The sequence below is a fragment of the Amblyraja radiata genome, chromosome 1 (genome assembly GCF_010909765.2).
Source record: "Amblyraja radiata isolate CabotCenter1 chromosome 1, sAmbRad1.1.pri, whole genome shotgun sequence".
Taxonomy (NCBI): domain Eukaryota; kingdom Metazoa; phylum Chordata; class Chondrichthyes; order Rajiformes; family Rajidae; genus Amblyraja; species Amblyraja radiata.
The window spans coordinates 90,403,932-90,415,123 of record NC_045956.1 but is presented as its reverse complement, the minus strand read 5'-3'; the positions used below and the strand labels follow the sequence as shown (position 1 = coordinate 90,415,123).

Genomic DNA, 11,192 nt, shown 5'->3' with positions numbered 1-11,192 from the left:
CTAACGTTCTCAAAGGTAGTTGTTATGCACAAGATATCGACATGAATATAGAGTCTGTAGCTTGTTTCAGGTATGCACCAGTGACCTCAGCTGGGGTAGAAAGATGTTTTTCACAACTGAAGCATATTCTATCTGACAGACAGCATAGTTTAACACAAGATAATTTGAAAAAAAATGCTAGTAATTATGTGCAACTAGGCAACTTTGGTCATTTAATGTAGTATACCTTTATATTATCATTTTTAACCATATTTTGGTGGTGGAATTACATGCCTTTTTATGCCTTTTAATGTCAATAAATGCCTTTTCCATGTCTTTTTTAAAATATTATTATGCCTATTTGCCTGCCTATTTCAGAGATTTTTAGCGCCTAAACATCCTGGCACTAGTGATGGTCATGTGTTGTGCATTAACAATATCACTGAATGCTGTTGTAATTCTTGTATTTTAGATTTGTACTTCCAGAAGCAGTGTCAGTTGCTTTGAAATACACCAAAGCAACCTAGATCCCTAAAAGTAAGTAAGTAAGTAAGTAAACTTTATTTATATAGCGCATTTTAAGCCAATTTGCATTGACCCCAAAAGTCAAAACATCTTTGCACATATTGTCTTCAAAATATTCAGGAGCAACTATTTTTAAGTATTTCAGTAATGAAGATCTAGGATCAAAGTTTCACTATTGGGGTTGGATGCAGTCCAGTTACTATAGCTCATTTTAATGGAGCAAGGGTGCTACAACAGATAACCGATAAAGAAGAAAGCAAGTTAGTGCCGATAGTAGTGGTGCACGCTTTCTGTGTTAATTTACTGAGTTGGTGCTAATTTACACTACAATTATGTCAATACTGACTATGATTACAGACAAATTTTAGGTGTGCAGGTTAGATTTATAACATACTAGACCAAGTGCAGACCCGTTGGGTCTGTTCCCCCAACGTGCGGTTGTGGGGGGGAGGCGGCATGCAGCGTCACACACACTAACTATCCCCCCCCCCGCACTCACGCTAATTACACCCCTTGATATTATATTAATATTATTAATTTGCTCCTTTTACCCCATAACCACCCTATCTACTGACGCATAGCCCCCAACTTGCAGTCACATCTAGAGAGGGAGGGGGGGCGGGGTTAGAGAGTGAGGGCAGAGAGAGAAGGGGCAGAGACAGAGAGAGAGACAGAGACACAGAGAGGGGCAAGAGGGATGGGGGTGGAGAGGAGGAGAAGAGGGAGGGTGGGTGAGGGGGGAAAGGTGGGAGAGGAGGGGAGAGAGGGTGAGAGTGAGGGGGAGAGAGAGGGGGTGCTGAGAGGGAGGTGAGGGGGAGAGGTGGGTAGCAGGGAGGGGGAGGGAGGGGGGAGGGTGGAGGGAAGAGGGTAGGGGGTGTGGAGGGGAGGGGGTTTAGGGGAGGGAGGGAGGGTGGGGAGGGGATGAGGGGAGAGAGAGTGGGGGAGGAGAGGGGGAGATGGGGGGAGGAGAGGGGGGAGGAGAGGGGGGGAGGATGAGGGGGGGAGGAGAGCGGGGGAGGAGAGGGGGGGAGGAGATGGGGGTGAGGAGAGGGGGGGAGGAGAGGGGGGGAGGAGGAGGGGGAGGAGGAGAGAGGGGGGAGGAGGAGAGGGGGGAGGAGAGAGGGGGGAGGAGGAAGGGGGGAGTAGAGAGGGGGAGGAGAGGGGAGGGGGAGAGGGAGAGTGAGAGGTGTGCTGAGAGCGGGGTGAGGTGAGGGGAGGGGGAGAGGTGGGGAGCAGGGAGGGGGAGGGAGGGTGGAGGGAAGGGGGTAGGGGTGTGTGGAGGGGAGGGGGTTTAGGGGAGGATGGTGGTGGAGGGGATGGAGTGGAGGAGAGGGAGAAAAAGAGGGGAGAGAGAGAGGGGGGAGAGGAGAGGAGAGGAGAGGGAGGGGGAAGATGAGAGAGGGGGAGAGAGGGGGGGAGAGAGGAGGGGGGAGAGGGGAGAGGAGGGAGGGGAGGAGAGGAGAGGGGAGGAGAGGAGGGGGGAGGGAGGAGAGGAGAGGAGGGAGGAGAGGAGGGAGCAGAGGAGGGAGGAGAGGAGGGAGGAGGGGGGGAGAGAGGATGGGGGTGAGAGAGGAGGGGGGGGAGAGGAGAGGGGGGGGTGACGTGGAGAGGGGGGGAGAGAGAGGAGGGAAGAGAGAGCGAGAAAGGGAGAGAGACGGGGGGAGAGAGAGAGAGAAAGAGAGAGGGATAGGGAGAGAGAGAGGTGGGGAGAGAGAGGAGGGGAGAGAGAGAGAGTGTGCCTTTTTACTTCAACCCAAACAACCATTTGCAGGCAGTGCTATTTTCATTTTCAAACCACATTATGGGTACACACAGCTGTGGAGACATTTGTTCAGTGTTATTCAGAGCTCTGATTGAGGGACACCACTTGCAGAGACTGATTGAGGCACACCACTTGCAGAGACTGATTGAGGCACACCACTTGCAGAGACTGATTGAGGCACACCACTTCCTGGTTTTATAGTCCCTCCCCCTCCCTCCAGCAGGGGCAGCAGAGAGAATGGGAAATTTTGTAAAAACATTAATATCTCTGTCATTTTTCATCGACGGGAAAAATCCTAGGCACACATGCGACGGAGGGGGGCTCTGAGCGAGGTGGCCAAAAATGACGGCCGTAGATGGTGGCATTCTCTCGGAAAACGCAGCACAGAAGGCCAAAAGCGGTCAAGAACAGAGATTTAGTAATATAGATAGATATACATGCAAAAGAAATAACAAAAGCAATAATAATCCATAAAGCAATCTTATATGTTTTTATAACACAAATGAATCATGCTTTCTGATTGTCATGCTAACATTACCGTCACATCAGCAAATAACTTATCTGCAGGCTTAACTAGTATAGGACAATTAATGACAAAATCCCAGTTGCCTTTAACTCAAGATTTATAAAGTAAAATCACACAGTGTGTAAAACAACTATTATACCTAATGCATACTAAAGACTTTAAGGTCAAGTGACCTGATGGAGCTGTGGATGCTCTATCATGGATTATTTTCAAGGCTGAGACTAAGATTTAGGACTTCCAAGGGATCAAGTAAGAAAAGCAAGCATGCAGATACGACAGGCAGTGAAGAAATCTACTGGCATGTTGGCCTTCATTGCGAGAGGATTTGAGTTTAGGAGCAAAGAGGTCCTACTGGAGCTATACAGGGCCCTCGTAAGACCACACCTGGAGTATTGTGTGCAGTTTTGGTCTCCTAATTTGAGGAGGGACATTAAATTAAAATAGAAACAAACTTTGCGGAGCCCTTGGATTACCATCGTAACTGGAACAAAAGATGGCGGTTTGAAATTCCTGCAAGGACCCAACTGTGTGGGGTGTTCTTTGTGACGCCTATTAAGTAAAGACGGCAAATGGGGGCGGGGCGGGGCGGGGCGTGGGGCGGGGCATGTGGGTGGGGGAAGGGCATGTGGGTGGGGGCAGGGCATGTGGGTGGGGGTGGGGCAAATAGGTGGGGGTGGGGCAAGTGGATGTGGGCGGGGCAAATGGGTGGGGGCGGGGCAAGTGGGGCCACTGTTTAATGTTTTTTTTACTTTTATACATCAATAACATGAAATACACCATCAATTTGAACGTAGCTCATTTCATTTGCATCACAGGACAATGGCGAATACGGTGGGCCAAAATGGTAGTGCTATCCTCTACTGTTTTTGACCAAATTGAGGTGCAAAGAAATAAACAAACAATCAAGATGAGAATTTTAGTGATATTCCAATTCCAATATTCCACCACTGAGCCATAGCCCCCACTGCGCAGGAGTGGCTGATGGGTTCCCGTTGTGACGCACGTGGGCCTCCTCCTCCCCTCACTCCCCCCATGCCCTTCCCTCCCCACGTGCTCACTCCATCCCCATCTTCTTAGCGGCTCTCCGGCGGCGCAGCTATTCCCGTCCATTGGGTTGCCATTGTTACGTAGAACATGCAGGTATATGGCGCAGGCGCAGCAGATTGGCACGGCGTGGAAAAGGTATTTATTAAAGCTTAAATTGTGAATTACTCTTAAAATATAACAACAATTTAAATGTTAAAGATGAGATTTATTCAGTTCAGTTCTTTCTTGTTGCATCTATTGTTGTGTTCAGCTTGATGTCTCTTTGCTGTTGATGAAAAAAAGGACACACATTTTAATGTAGAGACATTATTGAGTGGTCAAACTTTAACAAAGAAAATGTGAAAATTTACCTCAGAATCATCGTTCAACCAAGCACACGTTTAATGACAACATTCTTGGTCGATGTTCCATCATTCAGGAAAACTTTGACATTTTCCTTCACCTTTCCTTGGCTAAGAGCCACATATAGTTGTCCATGCTGAAATACCGGATTCTCAAGGTATATCAACACTTTCTCAATAGTTTGTCCTTGTGCTTTATGGATCGTCATAGCAAAACTTGACTGAATCGGAAATTGACTCCGCTGAAGGGGAATGTCTGTCAAATTGAGCGTTATCCTAGGAATGAGAACAATGTCATCTTTGAACGCTCCCGTGTTGATTCTTGCAATGATCAGATTATTGTGTAGCTCTTCCACAATCATCCTCGTTCTATTGCATAGCTTTGGGGGTTCCATGTTTCTCATTAACATGATTGTAACGGTGGTAATCCAGAGACGTCGAGTGAATCGAGGAATTCTGTTGGAAAACGAGTAGCATTAGTTCCCTCAGTGACAGCATTGAAAGAAAAGTACTCCTTAATGATTCCAAGGAAGTGTTTGATACATGTAGAATTGATGCTTCTCATGGTATCGTTGTGTGGAGCCAAAGTATAATTGTCGGAGAATAATTCTGCAGGGTCAAATGTGGGATACATGAAATCAATACAATCTTCCAGTGTTCTTGCTTATAGAACCATGTCTTGTGGCATTTCAATTTAATCGTCTTCATTCTTTAAAATGTCGTCTTCGCCAACTTTCAACAAAAATTGAGAATAGTTGCCTTCTCCCTCTTTCATACGCATATTCGTCTGCATTTGAAACTTGGTGAAAAGTGTCCACGTAGGATTTCTTGATACAGGAATTTTCAACATCAACATCATTTCCCTTTTCACTACAGGAGAGAGTTGTCGAAAATCGCCACAACAAATGGTAAAAATCCCACCAAAAGGCTTAGTGTCGATGCATACATCTTGAATAGTTCTGTCCACTGCTTCAAAGCTCTCCCTCCTTATCATTGGGCACTCATCCCATACAATGAGTTTCACGCCTCATCAAACGTGCTGTGTTCGAGTTCTTCTCAATTTTGCAGAATGTATCCTCGGTCACTTGGATGGGTATCTTGAATTGAGAATGTGCAGTCCTTCCACCAGGCATTAATGTAGCTGCTATCCCAGAGGATGCTACAGCAACAGCAACATCACCTAACTTTGGAGAGGATCAAATTAGTGATAAATGTCTTTCCCGTTCCTCCTGGTGAATCAATGAAAAACATTGAAAGGAAGATTCCTTTTCAAGCAGTTGCACACCTGGTCATACACTGCTCTCTGCTCAACATTCGGGATAGGCTCATTCTCCTCAACAAATTGCTGTTGTTCAGTTCTATCGTATTGCAATTCCTGCAGTAATTCTGGATTGTCACCATCAAGGTGCATTCTTCCATTTCTTGGTCGTAGCAAATGAAAGCATTCCATTGTTTTGTTGTAATTCTCAAGCTTGGCTTGAATATACAACAGAGCCTGATCATGATGCTTCTCATCAATCATGATATTAGGATCACTCATTGTTCTCCATTCTCTTTCAAGGTAATCTTCAGACATTGAATTCTTGAATTGATCCCATAATTGTTGAGGATTGTTGATCTCAGTATTCATCAGCAAAACAACAAACAAATCACTCATTGCACTGGGGAATCTTGTCTTCTCAGCATCTTCCATTGTTTGTTGCCAATGGTCGTCAGTCTGCAACAAACCTCTTTCTCTGCAGACATCTTTCAAGAAAGGATACATTTCTCCATGTGTCTTCAATGAATGGAATGATACTGGCCCTTTTACGTGATGGAGAAGCAGTCTCAAGTAGTAGAGGTCACCACATCTTGGAGACATGGTATACTATACTCATCCCAGAACGTTGGTGTCAAAAATACCTGGTAGATCTTCCACTCTCTTGCCAGCCTTCCTTCTTTGCCATCTCCTATTGTTCCATGTGTAGAATCGGGGAACATCAGCGTAGTAGGGTGTTGTTGCAAATGGCTCTTGAGAACACAATGCCATGAATTCAGTTAATGTCGTTCTCGCCATATCATCATTCCTCACTCGCTGAGCAGCATCGACTCTGATAACGACTCGTTGTGGTAGATGTACCTGGAGTCGAAAGACAGCGAGGTACCTCTCGTGAGTCGGAAATCCAAGGATTATTCCAAGGACCACCTACTGATTCTGATGGACCAATATATCTGAGAGTCAAGTACTGTGTAATTTTGTCATGCCTGTTAACTCCAAAAACTGCTTGATCACTTCCCTTCAAGGTGTACTTGATCACATATTTGACTGACTTTAAAGAGGAGCATATCTCAACGTTGATGTGACATTTGAACAACTTCAACAGTTGAGCATTATAGGGCACCACCCAATCAGAAGTAATAGGTCGATGCCGGCGTCCCTCTTGATGTCCCTGAAATCCTCCCATGTCTGGAGATCTTCTCATGTACAGAGGATATGAATCATATCCACACCTTGTCCTCTCGAAAAATGGCTTTGGGAATCTCTTACTGCATCCTCCATCCTTCCAACAAGGAGAGGTGTGGTTGCAGAATGGTCCATGAATCATGTGCTTGAGTACCAATTCATGCAGCTTGGATCTTCTTGCGGGTCTGGTATTTCAGGTTGCACAAATCTGTCAAAATGTTTTGGTCTTGGCTTACTCATTTCGTCAAGCCACAGCAGACAGTGCAAATGAGGCAGGCCTCTCTTCTGATATTCCACAAAAGCTATACGGTTGCCAAAGAGGCCAACAGCTGACAAAAGCTATACAGTTGCCAAAGAGGCCAACTTGTCCAGTGAGGTACTTGATGAATAGCTTTCTTTTCAGATCGAATATTCTTGCAATCAAGTCTGGTCTATCACACAACTGCTGATTGTGAAAGAGGCACTGTTGCATTTCACTCCACTTTGGGTCGCAAGTCATCGCAATGAAGAACGAAGCATTGCCATACTTCCGAATGTACATCATGGCGTCATTGGCATTGTTCTATCATGTCTCCCAGTGGTCCGACAAATTTCGAGGAGAGGATGATGCATTTTCCGATGTTTTCCAAATCATCATTATCGTTTAATGCATCCGTAAGGCCTCTGTAAGTTGTTGATCTCAACAATGCTTGATTCATGCGAATATAATTGAGCCCATCAGTCTCAATCATAGCTGTCATATCAACCACATATTGTTGAAAGAGTCGTCCTCCTCTCAAAAATTGGTTTAATTCATTATCATTATTCATGATTCTATAGGCATAATATCACATTGCTGTCAATTTCTTGCGGTTACTCATTTAGAGTTGGTGATGCCATCCATGATCTCCATGTGGAAAGAAAAGGACATATTGAAAACTATCATACGACCTATGAGACTCTGAAATTATTTTCAGGCCTCCTCCTCTTTCTTTCAAGATAATGTGCCATGATGTTGCCTGAGGGTCATTATCCTTTGGTATTATGATGGCAACTTCGTTGGCAATTTGTGTGTTAAACCGCCTTTCATGTTCCAAAGCTGGCCCGACAATCTGGATGAATGATGATTGATGCCTCTGGTAGACCTTGAATTCTTTCCTTTTCGATTTTAAGTGTTTCAATGTAAGGGTTGTTTTGTCTTATCAAGTTTTCAAGCATTGCAACAATTTTCCCCTTTGAATACCAGCATTTCGCAATATTGTAGCGGCGCCTGCTAACTCATGCAGATATCGAACCCGGCGTTCGGAAGCCGCGGTCATGTGACTCGGGAGGAGCTGTTGTTTTCACGCGGTTTCGCTTTCGCGCCACAGTTGTTTTGCTGACCACCGTTGTGATCAGACGTGTATGCAGAGACCTGTTGACTAAGGAGTGAGTGGTTAATAAAGATCGTTCAGAAAATGTAGTAGTCGTTTCTGCATCCGCTAAATTGGTGACCCCGACTTGTCTAGCCGTCGTTAGACAGAGATCATGCAGGAGGATTACGTCCCCGCAGAATCGGCCGGCACGAGGCAGGGCTCACCGGGCTTCAAGCTGTCCTTATTTTGGCCCGATCAACTTCAGGTGTGGTTCGCCCATGTAGAGGCACAGTTTCATCTGCACAGGATCATAGCGGAAGACCCGATGTATTTTCACATGGTAGGAGCTCTACCACAGGACTGTGCCTCAAGGCTGCTGCCGTATATCAGAGTCCCGCTGACGATAGCCAAATATGAGGGTTTGAAGGCCCAACTGCTACATACCTTCGGTCTCAGCCGTAGAGATAGGGCGGCGAAGATCCTCCACATGGACAGTGTCGGCGATCAGCGTCCGTCCACCATCATTGCGAAGGTGCTGGCCCTGATGGACGGGCATTGTCCGTGTCTGTTGTTCGAACTGGCGTTCCTGGAACATATGCTGGACGAAGTCCGCTTAATGTTCGCCGGGGTCGACTTCAGCACCTCGCGGAGAGAGCCGACGAGCTGTGGACTCACAGACGGCGGATCGTTTGTTCTTTCACCCGCCCCACTGCCACGGCTAGGGTGCAACTGAGAAGACATCGGGACGAAGGTCAGGATTCGCCCAGCGCCGAAGAAGCGTCGCCGCAGCCAGAGAAGTACAGCCAACGCCGTTGGTGTTATTACCATCTCCGTTACGGTGTGGAAGTCCGAAGATGTCGAAGCCCCTGTTCATTTCAGGGAAATGCCTCAGCTGATCGCCCATAGAGACGAACGCGATCGGCCCAAACGAACACTTTGACGTCCGTGATCGCCACTGCGGCCACCGTTTTTTCCTGGTCGACTCCGGTTCCATAGCCAGCATCCTGCCACCGACCGCCCGAGATACCCGCGTCGGTATGGTAGGACCCGTCCTCTCGGTCATTAACGGGAGCGACATTCGAACTTATGGACCCTGGACTTAAATTTTTACTCCCACCCATATATGTGGAAGTTCACCATTGCTGACGTCGCCCAGCCGATATTGGGGGCTGATTTCTTGCGCGCATTCTCCCTGCTAGTCGATGTGCGGGGCAGGTGAATGGTCCCGTTGTTGGACCTGTGCCCTGCCGAGCCGTGTAAACCGTTAACATTCCCACAGCAACCCGACGAGGTCGCTGAGATCTAGCAACCTTTCGCAGCCCTTCTAGCCGACTTCCCAGGGTTGCTCTCGCCCCGGTTCGACGGGGCTGCGCCTCGTCATGGTGTGGTCCACCACATTTCCAAGGGCCCACCGATTCACGCCCACTTGCGCCGCCTCCCGCCCGATAAACTGCGCATCGCACGAGACGAGTTCCAGCTTATGGAAGACATAGGGATTGTCCTGCGGTCGGATAGCCCTTGGGCTTCCCCACTGCACGTGGTACCCAAAGCGTCTGGGGATGGAGACCTTGCGGTGATTACAGGCGTTTAAACGTGGTAACCACAGCAGATCGGTACCCAGTCCCGAACATCCAAGATTTCTCGGCTCATTTGGAGGGTGCTACCTTCTTTTCGAAGGTCGACCTGGTCAGGGGGTATAATCAGATCCCGGTCCATCCCGACGATGTCCCTAAGACGGCCACCATCACCCCATTGTGCCTTTTCGAATGGCTAAGAATGCTTTTTGGCATGAAGAGTGCCGCTCAAGCGTTCCAAAGGTTAATGGATCAGGTCGGGCGGGGTTTGCCATTTGCCAATCGTCGCAGGAGGTGTGGCAGCAGAGAGGTGTGGTGTTGCGGAGCTCCCGTCCAGACACAAAAGTGAGGGAATTTAAACATCTTTTTGGACTTCGGAGGAGGCACAGCGGAACCTTTAACATCTTGGAGTATCGCTGCGACGCTGCAGAGATTTATTTTAAAAGTTTCTGCTTGTTTTGGGACTGCGAGCAGTCTTATCAACTAACTGCCGAGCTCCCACAACTGTTGCTGGCAACCTGCCATGAAACTAGCGCACCAAAAGAGGGGAGAAAATCTTTCTGGACTTTGACACCTGCATCCAGAACAGCCCCCCCCCCCCCCCCCTTACTGCCTCGCCGGTGCTGACCAGGCCGGTCTGGCTTTTGTGTGGTGTGGGAGGAATTCCAAACCTGCACCGTCTCGACATCTTCTGTGGCAAAAATCCAAGATGGCAGAACACGTCTCCTCCTGTCTCTAACTGTGTCTGTTTGTTTTACAAATATGATTTCAAGGAATGTTCAACCTAACCAAGTCCCTGGCTCTGCTGAGTCTGCTGTTAATTTTAATACCCCTGCTGAATTTGAATCTGACTGTGACTCTATTTATATGTTCTCTGTTGTTTTTTTTTAAAAATTATTGTCTGTAACTGTGGAACTGTGCTGCTGCCTGTCTTGGCCAGGACTCTCTTGTAAAAGAGATTTTTAATCTCAATGAGACTTATCCTGGTTAAATAAAGGTTAAATAAAATAAAATAAAAAAAATTCATCTATCTCGATGATATTCTGGTGGCCAACAGCGTAGTCTTGGTGATTGCTTTGCCCAACACCTCCGCTCGGTTCGCAATAACCAACCTGATCTCCCGGTGGCTCAACACTTCAACTCCCCCTCCCATTCTGAATCCAACCTTTCTGACCTGGGCCTCCTCCATGGCCAGAGTGAGGCCCACCATAAATTGGAGGAGCAGCACCTCATATTTCTCCAATTGACTTCTCCAATTTTAGGTAGTCCCTGCTTTCTCCTTCTTTCCCCTCCCCTTCCCAGCTCTCCCACAGCCCACTGTCTCCGCCTCTTCCTTTCTTCTTCCCACGCCCCCCACCCCCCCCCACCCTCACATCAGTCTGAAGAAGGGTCTCGAACCGAAACGGTGCCTATTTTCTTCGGTCCATAGATGCTGCCTCACCCGCTAGTTTCTCCAGCATTTTTGTCTACCTTCGATTTTCCAGCATCTGCAGTTTCATCTTACACATACCTAAATGTATTAATAACTTGTCCTTTGGAACAAAATTGCTTCTGCCAGATCCTCTTTCATTGAAGCCCTTAAATCAGATTGAATTATTTTCAGTGCGGAGAATAGTCTCTCTACGCTGACCTGAGTGGGTGGTATGGCTGTTACTATCATA

General features: G+C 47.3%; 1 pseudogene; it reads right to left on the bottom strand.

Annotated features, from left to right (window-relative positions):
- Nucleotides 1-4,053: 4,053 nt before the first annotated feature.
- On the bottom strand, nt 4,054-7,167 carry LOC116980117 (annotated as a pseudogene).
- Nucleotides 7,168-11,192: the final 4,025 nt, after the last annotated feature.